The following is a 20,159-nucleotide window of genomic DNA, read 5'->3' on the forward strand; positions in this document are numbered from 1 at the left end:
TATTCCCATTGCCAATATTTAAGAATTCTTCCTTACAATGGTTTCTTTTTGTAACATCCCGTCATGTCCGCAGAATTATTCATATCATGTTAGTTAGTAAATCAGGTTCATTGTATGTGCTTCATGTTTGGTTCTTAGTCCGGTTAGATTTATGTTTAGTCAAGTCTGTTTGTTCACCTTGCCTTGTCCTGTCATTGCACTTCCTGTCTTATTTTGGCACTTACCTTTCTCTATCGTTTCAGATCCTCCCTGCCCTTGTGTGTCTTCCTACCAGTGTGATTGTCAGCCCCTCCCTTGATTGTTGCCACCTGTTTCCCATTACCTCTTGTATATATATAGTCCTCGTCTCCCTTTGTCCTGTGCCAGTTCGTCTTGTGCCTTGTGTTGTCAAGAGAGCCTGTGATTCCTGCCAAGATATATTAGTCCTTAGGTGAGTTTATTTAATTTTCAAGTTTACTGTTTGCTTTTCTACGTTTTTCCCTCATAAGAGTGGTTTTTGTTATACCCTGCCTATTTCACAAGTAAAGACTTTTTTTTAACTTTGAAACTTTCTGAGTCGTGCATTTCAGTCTTAGCTTCTAGGACACGTTCACAATAGAACAAACTGGCCTAAAATGGACTCAGCCGACTCCGATTCACTCAAGGCCAGAGTGTTAGCGCAGAAAGCTGAGCTAACACTCCATTCTGAACAGCTGTCCTCCATCAACCAAGGAATGAGGGACCTCACCAATCAGCTATAACTAATCAAGTCAGCTATAACTAATCAAGTAAATTACCTGGCACTTCAAATGCAACGCCTTCTCTCACAACAAAACAGAGACCCACTCCCACGCATGTCCTCAGCTTTTGAACTTTTGCAGGATGCTAAGCTATTCCCCAAACTGGACTTGAGAAACGCTTACCATCTCATTAGGATACGAGAGGGGGATGAGTGGAAGACAGGTTTTAACAATCCCAGTGGCCACTATGAGTACCAAATTAATTGTTCTCCCTTTTTGTTTCTGAAATAATTGAATGATGCAACCCTGGATGTTATTTACTAAAAAATCAAAATGTTGGTGCAATAAAATGTACCATTTTGCTAAAACTTTCCACCACATGTTACGAGATGTCTTCCGCATTCATGGTGTTCCCAGGGACATTGTGTCGGACCGGGGCCCACAGTTCATTTCCCGTTTCTGGAAGGAGTTCTGCCATCTCCTTGCAGCCACCGTGAGCCTCTCTTCAGGATATCACACGCAGTCAAATGGCTAGTCAGAGCGCATCAACCAGGAACTTGAGACCTGTTTGCGGTGCCTGGTCTGCCAGAACCAGGCATCGTGGAGCAAGCACCTGATGTGGGTGGAGTACGCCCACAACACGCTGCCCACTGCCACCACAGGACTCACGCCGTTCCATTGTGTGCACGGCTACCAGCCACCTCGGTTCCCAGCCAATGAGTCCAAGGTCACAGTCCCATCAGCTCACGCCATGGTACGTCGCTTCCGCCGGATCTGGGCTGGTGCTCGTCGGGCTCTCCTACACAGTGCCAGCGAGATGCAGAAGGTGGTGGATCGACGCCGGAGACCTGCTCCACAGTATCTGCCTGGACAAAGAGTTTGGCTAGCTACCAAGGATTTACCCCTCCACGTTATGTCAAGAAAGCTAGCTCCAAGGTTTGTTGGTTCATTCAGTGATAAACCCGGTGTCTGTGCGGTTACGTCTACCCAGGTCATTAAAGACTCGCCTCCCTTTGTCCTGTGCCAGTTCATCTTGTGCCTTGTGTCGTCAAGAGTGCCTGTGATTCATGCCAAGATATCTTTTAGTTTTCCTCCTTAGTCGAGTTTATTTAGTTTTCAAGTTTACTGTTTGCTTTTCTACATTTTTTCCTCACAAGAGTCATTTATATAGTTATACCCTGCCTTTTCACATGTAGGCTAAAGACTTTACTGTAACTTTGAAACTTTTTGAGTCGTGCACTTCAGTCTTAGCGTCTAGGTCACGTTCATAACACTTTTGCTCCACAGCTCCAACTCTCATACAGCACCCGTCAACCATTGACTGGTTGCCAGTCAAGTCACGCATCACCTACAAGATCCTCCTGCTCACCTACAAATCTCTCGATGGACTCTCACCACAATACCTCACAGATCTCCTCCACCCTTACACTCAGCCACGTTCCCTGCGGTCCTCTGACAAGGACCTGCTGGCCACTCCCTGCACCAGATTGCGAACTTTTGGGGACAGGGCCTTCTCTGCCTTCTCCCACACTCTGGAACAGTCTACCACTCCACGTCCACTCTGCCCAATCCCTGCCCATGTTCAAAAAGCACCTCAAAACATTTCTTTGCACTAAGTCCTTTGATCCCTAACCCCCACTCCCCTTTTCCCCTCCCTATTTGTAAAGCGACCTTGGGTACCATGAAAGGCGCTTTATTATTATTATTATTATTATTATTATTTTGTTCTCATCCCTTACATTCTACATAACCAGCAGAAACAACCCCGGCTCTGGTACCTCATTGTCGTATGCCAATTTCTAAGCCATTTTTGCAATTTATAAAAAAACAAACTTGAAGGGAAATGTGCGCTCCTCCACGGACACGCAGAAGGAAGAATAGAGGGAAACGTGAAATAATACCATAAATCAAAATATTACCTCAATGTATCATAGAATTCATTTGCAAAAATGGAGTGTACACAAAAACATAACTTTGAGAAATAAATAATTGCAGATATGTTATTGAAAACGCCCCCTCGAATATATTCTCTTACATGTTATGAAATGTGTTCTCATAAATGATGCGGTAAACAGAAAGACATTATTACGTTTAAACTGACCCCGTTTTGGTTAGGAGTGCATGGTTTTACTATATACAGTAATTATGTGTGAACATGTGTTTACATTGTTCAGCATTTTAGAACGTTGTTTGTTTCCTTTAACGGGTTGATAGAGTTGCTTCTGGGGGGTGAGACGCACAGGGTACAGTGGAGACGCTGCGCACAGCTGATCGACAGCAGGAACACAAATAAACAGATATCTCTTTTGTAAACAAAGTCCCAGCTGTTTGTACATGTGCAAATCCTGCTATATTGCACTTGGTTTGATATAATTTCTAAAAAGGAAAGAATATTACATTTGAGTGCCAGATGCACAGGTGTAACCCCCCCTCTCCTTTCCAGTCATGACTCCTTAGGGATTCCCCTGTCATTTCTGACAGCTTTTGATCAAAGGGGTGCGTCCCTGTCCCCAGCACACACACTCTGCCTGTGTGAGGCTGTGTGTATATTGCCATTAACTTTTTCGGACTGCATATTTATTTATTTTGTTGTCAATCCTACTTTCTGAGGCAGCGTTCACAGAGTGCTCCACATGCTGCAGCTCTTTGTTATCTTCAAACTGCGTCCACCAAACAATATGATTAACTTGTCTGCACCCGCCCAACAGGAACCAAAATCTAATTCGGTGTGAAATGGGTTTTTTTATAGCTGTTCTGTCGGCAATTCCTGCGATCGTCATCAGGCAGTCAGTCTAAATGAATATTCATACGGGGCGTTTCTTTGACTATTTATAGGCAAATATGGGTGTTACGTGAAGTCTGCAAAAGCTGCGCGCATTTCGAGTTGATTGTGATTTATAAAGGGAAACCGGTGTAGGACGTGCGTGCGCAGTGTTTTATAAATCGGAATTTATTTTTCGTATTTACTTGCTTTGTCCTACGTACGCCACCTTCCCACGTCAATCCTAGGCAAAACTTTATCAATGAGGCCCCTGAAGAGGGAAGCTAATGTCTTAAACATGCATTTACTTCCGATGGCTATCGCCTCATAAACAATGTGAACACGTTTTTGGTCTAAATACTTACGTTTTAGGTTCTTCAATAGCATGATGTCCCATTTGAATTAAAAGTCCATGAATAAAATAGATGATTAAGCAGCGTATGCTTTAAGGCAGGGCTATCTTGTGATTGGCAGGTTACTACCACAGTATTGCTAAGGAGTGTTTTCAGTTCATGAAAGTTTAGTGTAACATTTTGATCTAAACATGTCTACTTAGGCCCTTAGGCTGAACCCTCCTGTCACACTGGTCCCATAAAGCGAAAAGTCGAAAAGGCCTATGAGGGCGGTATCCCACGAACTACTGGATGATGTCACCGTGACAACATGTTCTTCTTGTATGCAGTTGGACACGAAGGTCATTACTGTAAACATAGGCACTAACTTTTATAATTTGATATAAAGTCTGAGATGGACTTTTCAATATGGACGGAATCTGTAGAAAATGGACTTAACCAAACACACTGTGTACCCCAGGTGAGTGAGGAGAGTTTACATGAAACATGATCTCTATAACATCAGTTTCTGTGCTTATTTGTACACAAACAAACACACAAACTGCAGTTGTGTTTAGCTTATGAGCAGAGAAGGTTCATAATGAATTACCCAGTGAAAAGCCATTTGTAATAAATGTGAAATACAAACAATTAAACTTTTTTTTTTTCATTCATTCAACAACAGCAGCATAGTTTGTATCCAGAGGAGATCAGTTAATGTGCACTTTGAGAAAACAGGCACATGTATGGTCCTGCCTCTTCTCGGAGCAATGACTCATCGGAAAAGTGTTCAAAGCAAAGCATGAAAAAAAAGCCCTACTCAGAGCGAGAGACAGGTCGGTCAAAAAGTCATCGCTTGGAGAGAGAGGATGAGTCATTTCCAAAGTGATTCACTGGGATTTGTGGCTACACAGATAAACACGGCAGCCAAGAAAAACTTCCACAAATGTGCTTGCTAAGGGGAGAGGCGAGTCCAGGCAGAGGCACATAGACGTAGACGCAGCGATGTTGTCAGCCAGCGAGCCGGCATGTGACCCAGAGCCAAATGACTTTGATTACATCAATTACTGCGAGCCTCAGGGAGAGATCCAACCGCCATTCAGAGCCGCCACCACAGGCCCGCCCCCCCGGCTCAGGTTACCTCCTTAAAACACACACACACACACACACACACACACACACACACACACACACACACACACACACACACACACACACACACACACACACACACACACACACACACACACAATGTCACGTATGCAGCATAATGCACTGCAATGCATACCAGCAATAGTTATTCGTCTGTCAACAAACATATCAATACACACACACACACACACACACACACACACACACACACACACACACACACAGATTTAGAGCCAATGAAAAACAGTTCATTGAGCTTTTCCAGAGAAACATTCTTATGTTCTTTATTGCAATTGACTAAATGCATACATAAATACGAAATGTCTATACAGTACCAACATGTACAGTACATTATTTCAGTTCATTTCTTTGCTTAATTGCTTTTTATTTAGGCATTTTAAATATTCCATACACTTGTTCGGACTTTATCACATAAATCCCTGTAGTTATGGCTGCATCTTTCCATTTCCCCCTGAATTCTTCCAAACTATTGGATAGATAACCCTGAATTTAAGTCCTTTTAATCTTTAAATGTTTTTAAAACGAGTATTTAATGACTCATCTGTTGGTTAGTGACACTAAAGAGACTAACCTGTCACACTTAAGTATTTAAATTTTCTTTAAATCAGAGATGTCATTACACACCAACTGGTATTTGACAAAAACAATTAATCTAATTCTAAAATGTAATGCATTATTCTAGTCTTTGGTAACTTGACTTTGTAAACTTGAGCAGATGTTGAAATAAAGTTCTGAACACTGCTTGAGCGCACAGCATACTATATCATCCCCCCCGTCCAGTGTGTGTGTGTGTGTTCTCTGATAAACTTCTGTTTGGCTGTCAGAGTGAAGGAACCCCCGGGTCAATCCCTGCCTCCGGCTCACCGCAGATAGTTTGCAGCACTTTGCTTTGCTCAGAGATTTAAAAGTAAAAGCCTGAACCTCCACACATGACAGGTCTTCATTATGTTTACGAGTGTGTGTACAAGTGTGTGCACGGGATTGTGTACGGGAGTGTGTACAAGTGTGTGTGACATGCATGTGTGTGGGCGTTGAGAGTTGCAAAGTTCAGATGGGCGGAAAGCCAGTTTCCTGGCACACAAACAAGATCATCATACTTGTACCAGAAGTACAACTGCCCAGAGAGGCAGGGGGGGGGGCAGTTTAACGTGAGTTTTTCAGTTTGTAAAACTGAGCGTTGACAGCCAGTATAGCAAATATAAAAACGTTTTGTATAAACAAGACAATGCATTGTTGCCAACATACATATATTTATTTGCCACTGTAACACTTTGCTTTGTCTCTTCTCCCCATCTCTTTCAATGTTTTGCTCAGTTTTATGTATAAACAGCACTTTGGAACTTGAAAAGTGCACTGAAAAACTGAAACGTTGACTTAATTAATTGTATTACGTCAACAGATTTCACATTACTGTATTAGGATAGGTAAAATAATTAATATTAAGTTTAAATAAAAATGATTACGTTCAACTCAATATTATTACTTTCAACTAACCCTATGCAGTTATGTGAAATTTGTTGATGTAATACATTTAATTAAAGTCAACATGTGATTTCTTTATTTTTCTTCGCAGCCACATCATTCGAGCAGATAGAATGTTTGAATAAAATTTGCACATTTGGAATGAATAGATGTAATAAGTAATGGTATAATGTCTCGCAGTGTAATCCCAAACACTGCACAGAGTAAATTTAGCCCTGTCTGCGTCTCCTCCGGTAAACAGCAGCTTAGAGTCCGCAGATCAGGCTGTTTACATGAAGTGGATCTGGATCTAACTAAGCTGCTTGTCCTGAAGTCTAAACAGGTGAAATCCTTTAAGAAGGCCAATCATTGGGTGACAGTTCCCTGTCTGTCACCACTGAGCAGAGTAAACAAACAGTGATTGTGTGTGTATGTGTGTGTGTGTGTGTGAGAGATGACTCATCAGTTCTGGGCTCTCTGTGGCTCTGCGTGCCTCCGTCTGCTGAACATCCGCTCCCCTGAAGGCCCTCAGCACCGCAGGCATACTTCAGCAATTACCTCCTCGCCCACACGCTGTCAGTCACATGGGCAGTAATAACAGGCTGTTGCACTGTCCCACTGCACACACACACACACACACACACACACACACACACACACACACACACACACACACACACACACACACACACACACACACACACACTGCATCTGATTAAAGGGGTTGCACACAGTGATATTTTTTTTATAAAACCCAATATAGAACTACATATACCACCCAAAAAGATAAACGATTATCAGAACTGCAAGATTGAAAGTTTGAAATGTTCTGAACATAAACAAAACTACATGGTTATGCATATTTCCTATTTTTAATTGTTTTATTCTGGTGCAATGCCTTGTGTACGTGCAGCTCCAACCAAACAATATCCTAATTTGGGATCAATAAAGTAACGTAATCAAATCCAACCCCAATGCAGACTTTGATTAGAAATGTAAGTGAGTGTATACAACTGAGCTTTGTTGTTTCGGAAAGTCATTTTAGTGGACCAGGTTGAAATGTTTCCGTGGTAGTGACAAACCAACCGAGAAATATTTCCAACTCCTGCAGTTTCCACAGCTCTACGGAGCTTTTGAGCCTCTTGTTACTCATTATTGTTGATTTTTTTGTGGGCAAGACAACTCTGCTCTCACCGACTGAGGCAACTGCAGTTTAAAATGAGACATTCATCAGGTGGAATCACATATGTTAATACTAATGCTGCTCTGTGTCTGCTGGATGTGTAAATACCAGGAGCAGGCTATGCATTTCACACCTAGGCCTTCAGTAGTTTCCTACCTGAATAAGCTCACCTCTTAATACCATCATTATACTTCACAGCTATAGATAAACCACAACACTTTTTTTGAGAAGTCATATTGTCATGGCCCTTTGTGGTAAATGCATCATTATACTTTGATTGACAGAAGATATACTGAATTAAAGGTTGTGGCTGTCATTTGATGTCTATCTAATTTTTCTTTGCCTAGGGGAAACTTAAGTAAAATGTTACCCCACGCTCCCCTACTGTTAATCTATTCATCACAGAGACAAGCTCTAGTTTCTCTGAAAAATAAATGATGAAATGGGTTGAATCCTCAGACTCTTTTCTCCACCTGGAGCAGAAAGAAATCATCCTACTGCACAAGGAAACATTTTACCTGTGAAAAAAGTCACACTGACAAACATGTTCAGCTCTAATTTGGACCACTTTTAATTGTACTTATTGATCTTTGCAACTTTGAGATGGCCGGCCGTCAGCACCCTGACTTTTTCAGTTAATTCAACCCTGCAGATGGAAAGGCTGTTATTCTGCAAATATAATGACGCCTTCAGACCTGCAAACCTCAAGCTGACATTTGAGTTTATTTGTGTGTTCCCAGGGTTTTGCTTGTGGAAACTGTGCGGGTTGATGCAGACGTTGTGTTGACACAGCAAGAGAGTGACTTGTTGTTGGTTTGAACTCCACAGCCCACCTCCCTCCCTTTCACCTGCTGCTGAGAGAGCTCCAAACCCTACACTGTTATAATACAGCATCTATACGGAGGCCCAGCCACTCTGAACCAAATGTACCACTGTTGTGCAACAACAATCATGTGCAATATGTTTTGCTAGTAATAAATTGCAACTGACTGATTTAGGTTGTCCACTCCAACAAGATTTGGTTTGTTATTATGGAAATATATTATTTAAAGGTCTCCTATTATGCACAATGTACTTTTTGATGTCTTTTATATGTAAATATGTGTCCCCGGTGAGCAAGGAGAGTCATAAAGTGTCAGCTAATACAATCCTCTCTCTTTTCCTCCTTACCCAAATCTTTAAAAACCCCGCCGACATGACACGTCCCAACCTATTTTCCTCCATATACAGTTGCGAGCTGAATCCCCTCCCCATCTGTGTGTTCAGCAGGATGTCTGCAGGAGGGACTTAGAGTTGTTGTTTATATAATACATATAATGTCTCTGTTCTAGTGGTAAACACTGAGAAGTGTTTCAGAAATAATGCTGGATGTGGTTTGGAACATCATATGGCGTTTAATCACGGCAGCTTTTAGCTGAGTTTCTCCCGGTAGAAAACTCTCTTTAGAGGAGAGATCATGACGCTCCAAAGGGGCGTGGCCAGGAGCAGCTCCCAAGGGGCGTGGCCAGCAGCAGCTCCAAAGGGGCGTGGCCAGCAGCAGCTAGTTCATTTAAAGCTACAGTCACAGAATCAGCACTTCAGGAACAGGGCTGAAATAGAGGGGGATGAGGCATGCTACAATGGGGGATCTGTTTGGTATTTTGAGCAAAACACTTCAGACATGTTTTGTATAGATATGGCCCTACAATATGTTGTTCAATTATAGCATAAAAGGAGACCTTTAATGTTGATTTACCACTGCAATCAACCAGCTAGAACACACAATTTTACAGTGTTACAGTGATTTTATTTATAAATACTGCTTAATTACCTATTTTCATGGAATGAGTACTCCTGTACATTTATTTATTCATTTGTATTTTATTTTAAATACTATGTGCATGCCTTCTGATCTAATAGTGAGTTATTTTTAGTTTTTATATCGAATGGAACGTAATATGTTTTATTTAAACATAATATTATTGCTTTCATCTAACCTAATACAGTTGTGTGAAATCGGTTGACATAATACATTTTATTAAAATAAATGTTTCTACTTTTTCCGAGTGTGCTGCTGGTGGTATCATGCAAGATTCCCATTCTTGTGGACTGGGTTCAACTCCTGGGCAGTGCAGGGTTTTGGGGGCAGCAGTCTGTAAGACTTGGGGCTGGGAACCAAAGGGTTTCTGGTTCATATCATTGTGTGAAATGGTAGCTGGAGAGCGTCAGAGTTTTCCAGGCCAGTGTGTGGGAAGTAATGAGTATAACAAGAGAGTGAAAATTGAGTTTCCCCTCGGGCTGAGAAAGTGTGTCTAAATCTTAGTCCAACAGAAACAGTCGTGCCTGCTGGAGGTGTGAGGAACTTGCTGATGCAGCTACAATGAGCATTTTATTTTTATTTATAGCAGCTCTCATCACTTCCACTACCACTTATTCTATCCTAAACCTGAAGGCATCTTGGGGTAGATGATCCTCTCACCGTGACACCGAGATGTCTCACTTCCGAGTCATCAGGCAGCAGATCAGCATCCACACACCGAAGGCAGGAAGTACATAAAAACACAATACTGTAATACACATCTGTTGTATTTATTGAGCTGCCTTTATTAAACCCTCAGACCTCTATTTAGATTATTGTTTTAATGTATTTCTTCCTCTGGCTGTTTTTTTTTTTGTAGTTTAACTACACATAGAAAATAAAGGTTTATTTATTTACGGAGAACATGAGACGCGTTTTCTCTAATGTTTGTTAAAAGGAAGTCAAAGTTGAAAAAACATCACATTTATTGATTTAACAGCATGTTGTGTAGCCATACATGTCATAATTTGATTTCCATTAAAGGTGCCATAGAATGCATCTATGTGGTATTTTAAATTGTCCTGTATAACTTTGGTTGATCCAAAAAATGACCAGATGCGGTTTTACAAGCCAAATTGCCTTATTTGGGGCTCATTTAAATAATTATGATGATCTCTGCTCTGATTGGCTGGTTTACAAGGCGCAATCCGTGGCTGCCTCTGAGCCCACAGAAGTAAGGGAAGCTTTGCTTACTATTGGCATCCAACCTTACTTATTTGAGTCTTTATAAAAACTTCCAAAGAAATCGAAATAAAACGGGGGGGAGAAGCTTTCAAGATTCAAAGGCAATTTTTGGTCATATGAACCATTTTCTCTCCCCCGGATCTCAACTCCTGGCACCTTATCAACTAAATAAACTTTTGTGAACTCACTCTGCCGTGTCCTGCGTTTGGGTCTACTCAGTGGACGAACAGTGCACTCAATAACCTGACACATAAAAAAGTGCACACTCAAATACAATCAAAAACTGAAGAGTAGAATAAATACAGTTGACTGTAATAATATATAAATATACGGATATGAGAAGCAGAGAGCCCCAAACTTTCCTTTCCCTGGCCACATCAACCAGCTCTGACTGGGAGATTCCAAGACGTTTCCAGGCCAGCAAAGAGATATAATCCCTCCACCTGGTCCTAGGTCTACCCCTCGGTCTCTTCCCAGCTGGACGTGCCTGGAACACCTCCCTAGGTAGGCGCCCAGGTGGCATCCTCACTAGGTGCCCGAACCACCTCAACTGGCTCCTTTCAACGCGAAGGAGCAGCGGTTCTACTCCGAGTCCCTCCCGGATGACTGAACTTCTCACCTTATCTCTAAGGGAGATGCCAGCCACCCTGCGGAGAAATCCCATTTCGGCCCCTTGTATCCGCGATCTCGTTCTTTCGGTCATGACCCATCCTTCATGACCATAGTTGAGGGTAGGAACGAAGATGGCCCGGTAGACAGAGAGCTTTGCCTTCTGGCTCAGCTCTCTTTTCGTCACAACGGTGCGGTAACGAGACTGTAGTACCGCTCCCGCTGCTCCGATTCTCCGGCCCATCTCACGCTCCATTGTTCCCTCACTCGAGAACAAGACCCCGAGATACTTGAACTCCTTCACTTGGGGTAAGACTTCATTCCCTACCTGGAGTGGACAGTCCATCGGTTTCCTGCTGAGAACCATGGCCTCAGATTTGGAGGTGCTGATCCTCATCCCAGCCGCTTCACACTCGGCCGCGAGCCGATCCAGTGAGTGCTGAAGTTCACAGACCGATGAAGCCATTAGGACCACATCATCTGCAAAAAGCAGTGGTGCAATCCTTAGCCCACCGAACTGCAGACCCCCTCGCCTACGCCTAGAAATCCTGTCCATGAATATCACAAACAGGATTGGTGACAAAGCGCAGCCCTGGCGGAGGCCAACCCTCACAGGAAATCGTTCCGACGTGATACCGAGGACCCGGACACAGCTCTCGCTTTCAGAGTACAGAGATTGGATGGCCCTGAGTAGAGATGCCCTCACCCCATACTCCCGCAGCACCTCCTACAGTATCTCCCTGGGAACCCGGTCATACGCCTTCTCCAAATCCACAAAGCACATGTAGACCGGATAAGCGTACTCCCAGGCCCCCTCCAGGATTGGAGGGGCGTGATTGGGAGGAACGGCCCCCCGATCTGAACCAGAGTGGTGGTTTGTTACTGGACTTCTGTGCAAGTCATGGATTGGCCATAACAAACACCATGTTCGAACATAAGGATGCTCATAAGTGTACGTGGTACCAGAGCACCCTAGGCAGAAGGTCCATGATCGATTTTGTTATCGTATCATCGGACCTACCTTTCCGAGAACCAGCACCTTATCGTGGTGGAGAGGTTTGTGTGCCCCGATGAACCTGGGGGCTGTGTTGTCTGGAACCTTGTGTTCCTGGTAGGGTCTCCCATGGCAAATTGGTCTCAGGTAAGGGGCCAGACTAAGATTGGTTCAAAAAGACTTCATGAATGAACATCATTGGAAGCGAGGATACCCGGCCCGGAGGAAGCCCGGGGTCCCCTTCTGGAGCCAGGCCCAGAAGGAGGACTCGTCAGCGAGCGTCTGGTGGCCGGGCTTGCCACGGAGCCCGGCCGGGCACAGCCCGAAAAAGCAACGTGGGCAACACCTCCGCTTCTCCGTCCCGCGGGCCCACCACCTACGGGAAACAACGATGGGGTCGGGTGCGCTGCCAGAAGGGTGGCAGTGAAAGCAGAGGGTCTCGACGGACCAGACTCAGGCGACAGAAGTTGGCTTTGGGGACGTGGAATGTCACCTCTCTGGGGGGGAAGGAGCCGGAGCTTGTGCGGGAGGTGGAGCGTTACCAGCTGGATCTGGTGGGGCTCACTTCTACGCACAGCGTCGGCTCTGGAACCTTACTTCTGGATAAGGGTTGGACTCTATTCTTCTCCGGAGTTGCCCAAGGTGTGAGGCGCCGAGCGGGTGTGGGGATACTCACAAGCCCCCGGTTGAGTGCCGCTTTGTTGGAGTTTACCCCAGTGGACGAGAGGGTCGCCTCCCTACGCCTGCGGGTCATGGGGGGGAAAACTCTGACTGTTGTGTGTGCTTATGCACCAAACAGCAGTTCAGAGTATTCGGCCTTCTTGGAGACCCTGAAAGAAGTCCTGTATGGGGCTCCTGAAGGGGACTCCTTAGTCTTGCTGGGAGACTTCAACGCACACGTGGGCAATGATGGAGACACTTGGAGGGGCGTGATTGGGAGGAACGGCCCCCCTGATCTGAACCGGAGTGGTGGTTTGTTACTGGACTTCTGTGCTAGTCATGGATTGGCCATAACAAACACCATGTTTGAACATAAGGATGCTCATAAGTGTACGTGGTACCAGAGCACCCTAGGCAGAAGGTCCATGATCGATTTTGTAATCGTATCATCGGATCTGAGGCCGCATGTTTTGGACACTCGGGTGAAGAGAGGGGCGGAGTTGTCAACTGATCACCATCTGGTGGTGAGTTGGGTCGAGTGGCGGGGGAAGCCTCTGGACAGACCTGGTAAGCCCAAACGTGTAGTGCGGGTGAACTGGGAACGTCTGGAGGAGTCCCATGTCCAGGAAGCCTTCAACTCACACCTCCGGCGGAGCTTTTCAGGCATCCCTGTGGAGGCTGGGGACATTGAACCAGAGTGGGCGGTGTTCAAAGCCTCTATTGCCGAAGCTGCGGCGGGGAGCTGTGGTCTCAAGGTCTTAGGTGCCTCAAGGGGCGGTAACCCTCGAACCTCGTGGTGGACACCGGTGGTTAGGGAAGCCGTCCGACTGAAGAAGGAGGCCTTCCGGGATATGTTATCCCTGGGTACTCCTGACGCAGTTGCAAGGTATCGACAGGCCCGAAGGGCAGCAGCCTCAGCCGTGGCCGACGCAAAGCAGCGGGTGTGGGAGAAGTTCGGAGAAGCCATGGAGAAGGACTTTCGGTCGGCACCAAAGTTGTTCTGGAAAACCGTCCAACACCTCAGGAGGGGGAAGCAGGGTACCATCCAAGCTGTGTACAGTAAGGATGGGGCGTTGTTGACCTCAACTGATAGTGTGTTAGGGCGGTGGAAGGAACACTTTGAGGAACTCCTGAATCCGACAACTCCGCACTCTATGTTAGAGGCAGAGCTGGAGTATGAAGGGGGATCAATGCCAATCTCACGGGGGGAAGTCACTGAGGTAGTTAAACAGCTCCACAGTGGCAAAGCCCCGGGGGTGGATGAGATCCGCCCAGAAATGCTGAAGGCTCTGGGTGTTGAGGGACTGTCATGGTTGACACGTCTCGTCAACATTGCGTGGAAGTCGGAAACAGTACCGAAGGAGTGGCAGACCGGGGTGGTGGTTCCTCTCTTTAAAAAGGGGGATCAGAGGGTGTGTGCCAATTACAGAGGCATCACATTACTCAGCCTCCCCGGGAAAGTTTACTCTAAGGTGCTGGAAAGGAGGGTCCGGCCGATTGTCGAACCTCAGATTGAAGAGGAACAATGCGGTTTTCGTCCTGGTCGTGGAACGACGGACCAGCTTTTCACTCTCGCAAGGATCCTGGAGGGGGCCTGGGAGTACGCTCATCCGGTCTACATGTGCTTTGTGGATTTGGAGAAGGCGTATGACCGGGTTCCCAGGGAGATACTGTGGGAGGTGCTGCGGGAGTATGGGGTGAGGGGGGTCTTTGCTCAGGGCCATCCAATCTCTGTACTCCCAAAGCGAGAGCTGTGTCCGGGTCCTCGGCAGCACGTCGGACCGTTTTCCGGTGAGGGTTGGCCTCCACCAGGGCTGCGCTTTGTCACCAATCCTGTTTGAGATATTCATGGACAGGATTTCGAGGCGTAGTCGTGGGGGAGGGGGTTTGCAGTTCGGTGGGCTAGGGATTGCACCACTGCTTTTTGCAGATGATGTGGTCCTAATGGCTTCATCGGTCTGTGACCTTCAGCACTCACTGGATCGGTTCGCGGCCGAGTGTGAAGTGGCTGGGATGAGGATCAGCACCTCCAAATCTGAGGCCATGGTTCTCAGCAGGAAACCGATGGATTGTCCACTCCAGGTAGGGAATGAAGCCTTACCCCAAGTGAAGGAGTTCAAGTATCTCGGGGTCTTGTTCTCGAGTGAGGGAACAATGGAGCGTGAGATGGGCCGGAGAATCGGAGCAGCGGGAGCGGTACTGCAGTCGCTTTGCCGCACTGTTGTGACGAAAAGAGAGCTGAGCCAGAAGGCAAAGCTCTCTGTCTACCGGGCCATCTTCGTTCCTACCCTCACCTATGGTCATGAAGGATGGGTCATGACCGAAAGAACGAGATCGCGGATACAAGCGGCCGAAATGGGATTTCTCCGCAGGGTGGCTGGCATCTCCCTTAGGGATAAGGTGAGAAGTTCAGTCATCCGGGAGGGACTCGGAGTAGAACCGCTGCTCCTTCGCGTTGAAAGGAGCCAGTTGAGGTGGTTCGGGCACCTAGTGAGGATGCCACCTGGGCGCCTACCTAGGGAGGTGTTCCAGGCACGTCCAGCTGGGAAGAGACCGAGGGGTAGACCTAGGACCAGGTGGAGGGATTATATCTCTTCACTGGCCTGGGAGCGCCTTGGAATCCCCCAGTCAGAGCTGGTTGATGTGGCCAGGGAAAGGAAAGTTTGGGGCTCTCTGCTGGAGCTGTTACCTCCGCGACCCTGACGGAAAAGCGGGAGAAGATGGATGGATGGATGGATCATCGGACCTGAGGCCGCATGTTTTGGAGACTCGTGTGAAGCGAGGGGCGGAGTTGTCAACTGATCACCATCTGGTGGTGATATACAAACATATTAAACATTGAAATACATATCATCACTCATACAGACACACATACTGACAATTGGGACCTACTGCACAACCCTCATGGCCAACATTTACATATTTATTACATTACATGTGAGTGTTGAGAAGCGTAATGGATATACAGGAATGACCTCTTATAGCGGTTCAGCCTGCTCCTGGAAACCCTGCATCTTCTACCAGAAAGTAGGAGCTGGAGTTCGGGGGCAGAATGTGGGTGGGATCAGACACACTTTGTTGTGCCTGTCTAATAAAAAACTGCTCATATATGTTTTGGAGAGATGGATGTTTCAACCCCCGTCATTTTCATAGCAGTCTGTACCAGGTGAGCAATCTGTGACTTCAACTGCACCGTCAAGTAACCATATGATAGTACACTCAGCTGGAGGGTCACCCACTGCCTTTGGGTCCCACACCATCTCCTCAGTCGTCTTCACATTCAGCTCAAGATGGTTAAAATCCCACCATTGCACAACTCTCTCAATTTCACAGTGGTAAGCCGATGAACTGCTGCTTTTGCGCATTAAGCCAAGGATTGCTGTATCAGAGAGTTTGATGATATAATTCTCGGGGTGGATTCTCGTACAGTCGTTTGTGTACAGTGTAAAGAGGGCCGGGTAGCTCACACAACCCTGGGGGGCTCCCGTAACACTTCACAGAGCTCAGGAGTTTAACAGTCTAATAGCTTATAGTCTTGAAGACGTATCTCCTTTATAAATCAGCCCCTCAGTTCCTCTGATCCAGCTGCTTTACGTGCGTCTATACACACACTTGAAAGTAATCAAGAGACACTCTCAGAGAACATGTGGCATTTAAGGTTAGGAATGTCATTTTAAAGAGTGTTCATATTGTTTTTATATCTGTCCCTTGGTGTGTGTTTGGTGGCCCCCCTGCCCTGTTCTCCTCCCCTCAGTGTGTGGAGTGGAGATGTAATCACTGAGTCATACCTGCCCCCCCCCCCCCCCCCCCCCTGCGCACAGGTTTGACCTTTCTCCCCCAACAAAATCACAGGAGGGTTAATCCTCTCTTCACAAGTCCAATAAAATTGTTATTTTCTTTAGAAAATAACAATTGTCAAAGCGTTTGCTCTCAGTTTTGCATCAGAGAAGCAGCAGCTGCTCACTCCCCACCCCCCCCAGCCTCATTAGTGCCCCTCTAAATATACCCGCGGTGAAATTATGAATGAGGAGAAATGACGGAGTTCCGCGCTGTTCCAAATAACAAATTAATTCATGATCCCAATTAGCATACTTACACTGTTATTGTATCTAAAACGCAGTGTGTGATTACATAATGCATGAAGTGTAGTAAACAAAGAATTGGAAGTGAGAGTGGGGGTGGGGGGTGGGGCTCTGTGCTCCTCTAACATCTCGGACTGTGCAGAATTCTTTGAACACCACCAGGGACTGCTGCATATTAATGGGATCCTAACTGGCACACCACACAATTTATAGACCAACATGCAAGATATTATGACCCAAATTCCGTCCATTATTAAAAACTGCAACATGTCTCTCTGCCACTGCTAGCCTATTTATGTCACCCAGTTTCCATGGCTACCATGCTATGGATAAAATCTAAAGCACTCACAGGTTTCCAAGTGCAACAACTTTCCCTTGCTATGGGAAAGGGGGGGGGGTGACATCACAGACTAACATTCATTTACGCACTTCAATAAAGAAGTATGTATATACTTAGAAAGGGAGTCAAACATAAGTACACTATCATGTTTCTAGTGAAAGGCTGCAGTGCTTCTGACGTATAAACCCAGAGAATAAAAACTGTTAAAGATTACACTGAAAAACAGAAACATTGACTTTAATTTAATGTATAATGTCAACATAGTTCACATAACTGCATTAAGTTAGTTGAAAGAAATCATCTAGATCAAATAAAACATATTAGGTTCAACTTAATAGAGTGGTGCAGGAACAAGTCCTAAAACCCGGAAGTGAGTTAGCATTTTACCACTTCTGGTTCCCTCGCCTCAGAGTCAGTGGGATTTCTCCATAGGATTTTGGAAAATAGCTTGAAATAAGGTCTGTGGTTGACACACATTTAAGAGACGGTTCACGTTTTGTTCTGCGACATTAAATACATCAGCAGTGACCTCCCCCCGCCCCCCTGGTGATTTTTGAAGAGTGTCGTGTCTGGAAAAAGATGGGTGTTCACAAGTGGCTGAATAGGACTACAGAAGTTGTCGAGGACGTTGTACGTCATTACGCCGAACACGTAAACGCTCCCACTACGTTTGTTTGCCCCTGTTCTGCTTGAAAGCAAGCACGCAAAAGTCAGTTGAAAGGATCTTAAATTGGCATGACGTTGAAGTCATGCGACCCCGCTGTACTCGTCTGTAGTTCGTTTATAGCATACCGTTAGCATTATGCTTCTGCCGATTAGATTTATGATTCAAAAATGATAAAAGTAGACATGTGGAGATTATCCTGCTGAACAAAACATGCATTTATCAAACAGGTTCGTTTCCCACAGATATTTTACAATATTCCAAAATCCTATGGAGAAATTGCATTGCTTTTTAGTCGAGGGAACCCATGCGCAGTTTACGTCCGGGTCGGCCTACAGAAATACGTCATCCCTGCACCACTCTATATTATTGCTTTCACTAACCTAATACACTAATGTGTAATTTGACATAATACATAGTCATTAAATTAAAGATGTAATCTAATATTTTCAATTGTAGACTGGCGGAGGAGATCTAGCTCTGAAGTTAAAATTGTGGTTTCATCAGTGCTTGTGAAAATAAAAGCTGTCAGTGAAATGGACATTTTCCTTCCTTCCTCACACAGACAAACACACCATCGCCCTTTTCCTCGCAGCCCACGGCAGGCCACACACTGCATGTCCTCCTGAGAACAAAAGAGCTCAGACAAAGCTGGCAGCAAGACGCGCTCTTCCTTACTTCCAGCAGTTCAGTGAGGGCAGGCAGCACCACACACAATACCTGGCTGGAGCAGGAAGATGACATCATTTCTCCACCATGAAGTGACTCATTGTTCCCCATTTAGCTATCGACTTCAAACAAAACAGGGAGAAACAGAAGCCTTTGTCAGCAGAATGCTAGAATAATTTTAAACCTGAAATGTAATCCAGAAGGAGCCGGTGCTCTTTTTTTTAACTGACAAACAGGTCATCCTCATGGTGCTGGAGGCCAGACGGGCTTATGTAACTGGATCCATTTCCACATTAGAGACATCCACGCTGTTCAGAGGAGCGGGGGTACACACATGGATAAAGTAGGTCGTGCTGGTCCGGCATTACATAATAAGGATTCACTTTGATCCCGGCCATTGATATGCTGAGGATGTATGGTTCTTTGTCTGAGAGGAGAACAGCTCCACTGCTGGAGGTTCAGCGCCATCTGCTGGCTGGGGGGGAGGGAGGGGAGGCATTTATATTGCTTTTTTTGGGGAGGAAATGTAAATATTTTAATATTTATTGAAACCTATTTCTGCAATGAGTACTTTCTCTCCAAAATGAACATTTATCCATCACATAGTCACCTCGTGTTTCTTGTTTGGCTTCACCGTGAATAAAACATCTGCTTCTTACAGTAGGTTAAAAAGAGACTACATTTACCTGTGTGCTCTGCTGTGTGTATGTGAGAGTATTTAAGCTTCAAATCATACTTTTCCAGATCAAGACACTTACACTTTTCAGGATATCTGCATAAACAGTAGCAGTAGTGTATGACATTTGGATTCTTAGTTCATCACCTGTAAGAAAAATAAAACATTTTCTTCATAAATTCACATGCGCGGGTAATTGATATATAATGATCATTTTGTTGGGATGTTTTCTGTCAAGTAGTGTTGTAGTCAAGATCAGCTTAACCGATACCAAGTCATGACTGAGACCGGAGTGAACCAAGACCAAGACTTTAAGAGGCCGAGACCAAGGCAGGGCGAGGCAGAATCAAGACTGAAACCAGACTACTGTGAATGTGGAAGATACCACAGTTAATTCCATTTGCAGGATCCACATCATCATAAAAAGGCCCACATACAAACATTAACATATCAATTCCACTTGACCATACTCATTCAAAAAGTGATAATTTTCTTTAAAAAAGAACACTAAGTGAGTGACATTTTTGTTTGTATAGCCAAATGTAATTATCGTTGAATTACCCGACATCTTCACTTCAGGACCGTGTGTGTGAACGGGGTGGGGAGAGGTGAGGGGGTAGCAGCCATCATAGACCAGTCCCATGTTAACAAACATTGCAGCGCATGAGTAAAAGATCTAGTGAGCGCTTAAAAGTCAGTGAAGTAACGTTATTGGTTGCATTTGAAAGGGGTTGTTTTTCATCCAATCACATCCCCAGCCACAGAAGTGGTCTTGACATAAAATCTCTAGTCTGAGATTGAGACAAAACTGAGT

Source organism: Eleginops maclovinus, chromosome 15 (assembly GCF_036324505.1).
Source record: "Eleginops maclovinus isolate JMC-PN-2008 ecotype Puerto Natales chromosome 15, JC_Emac_rtc_rv5, whole genome shotgun sequence".
Classification (NCBI taxonomy): Eukaryota; Metazoa; Chordata; class Actinopteri; order Perciformes; family Eleginopidae; genus Eleginops; species Eleginops maclovinus.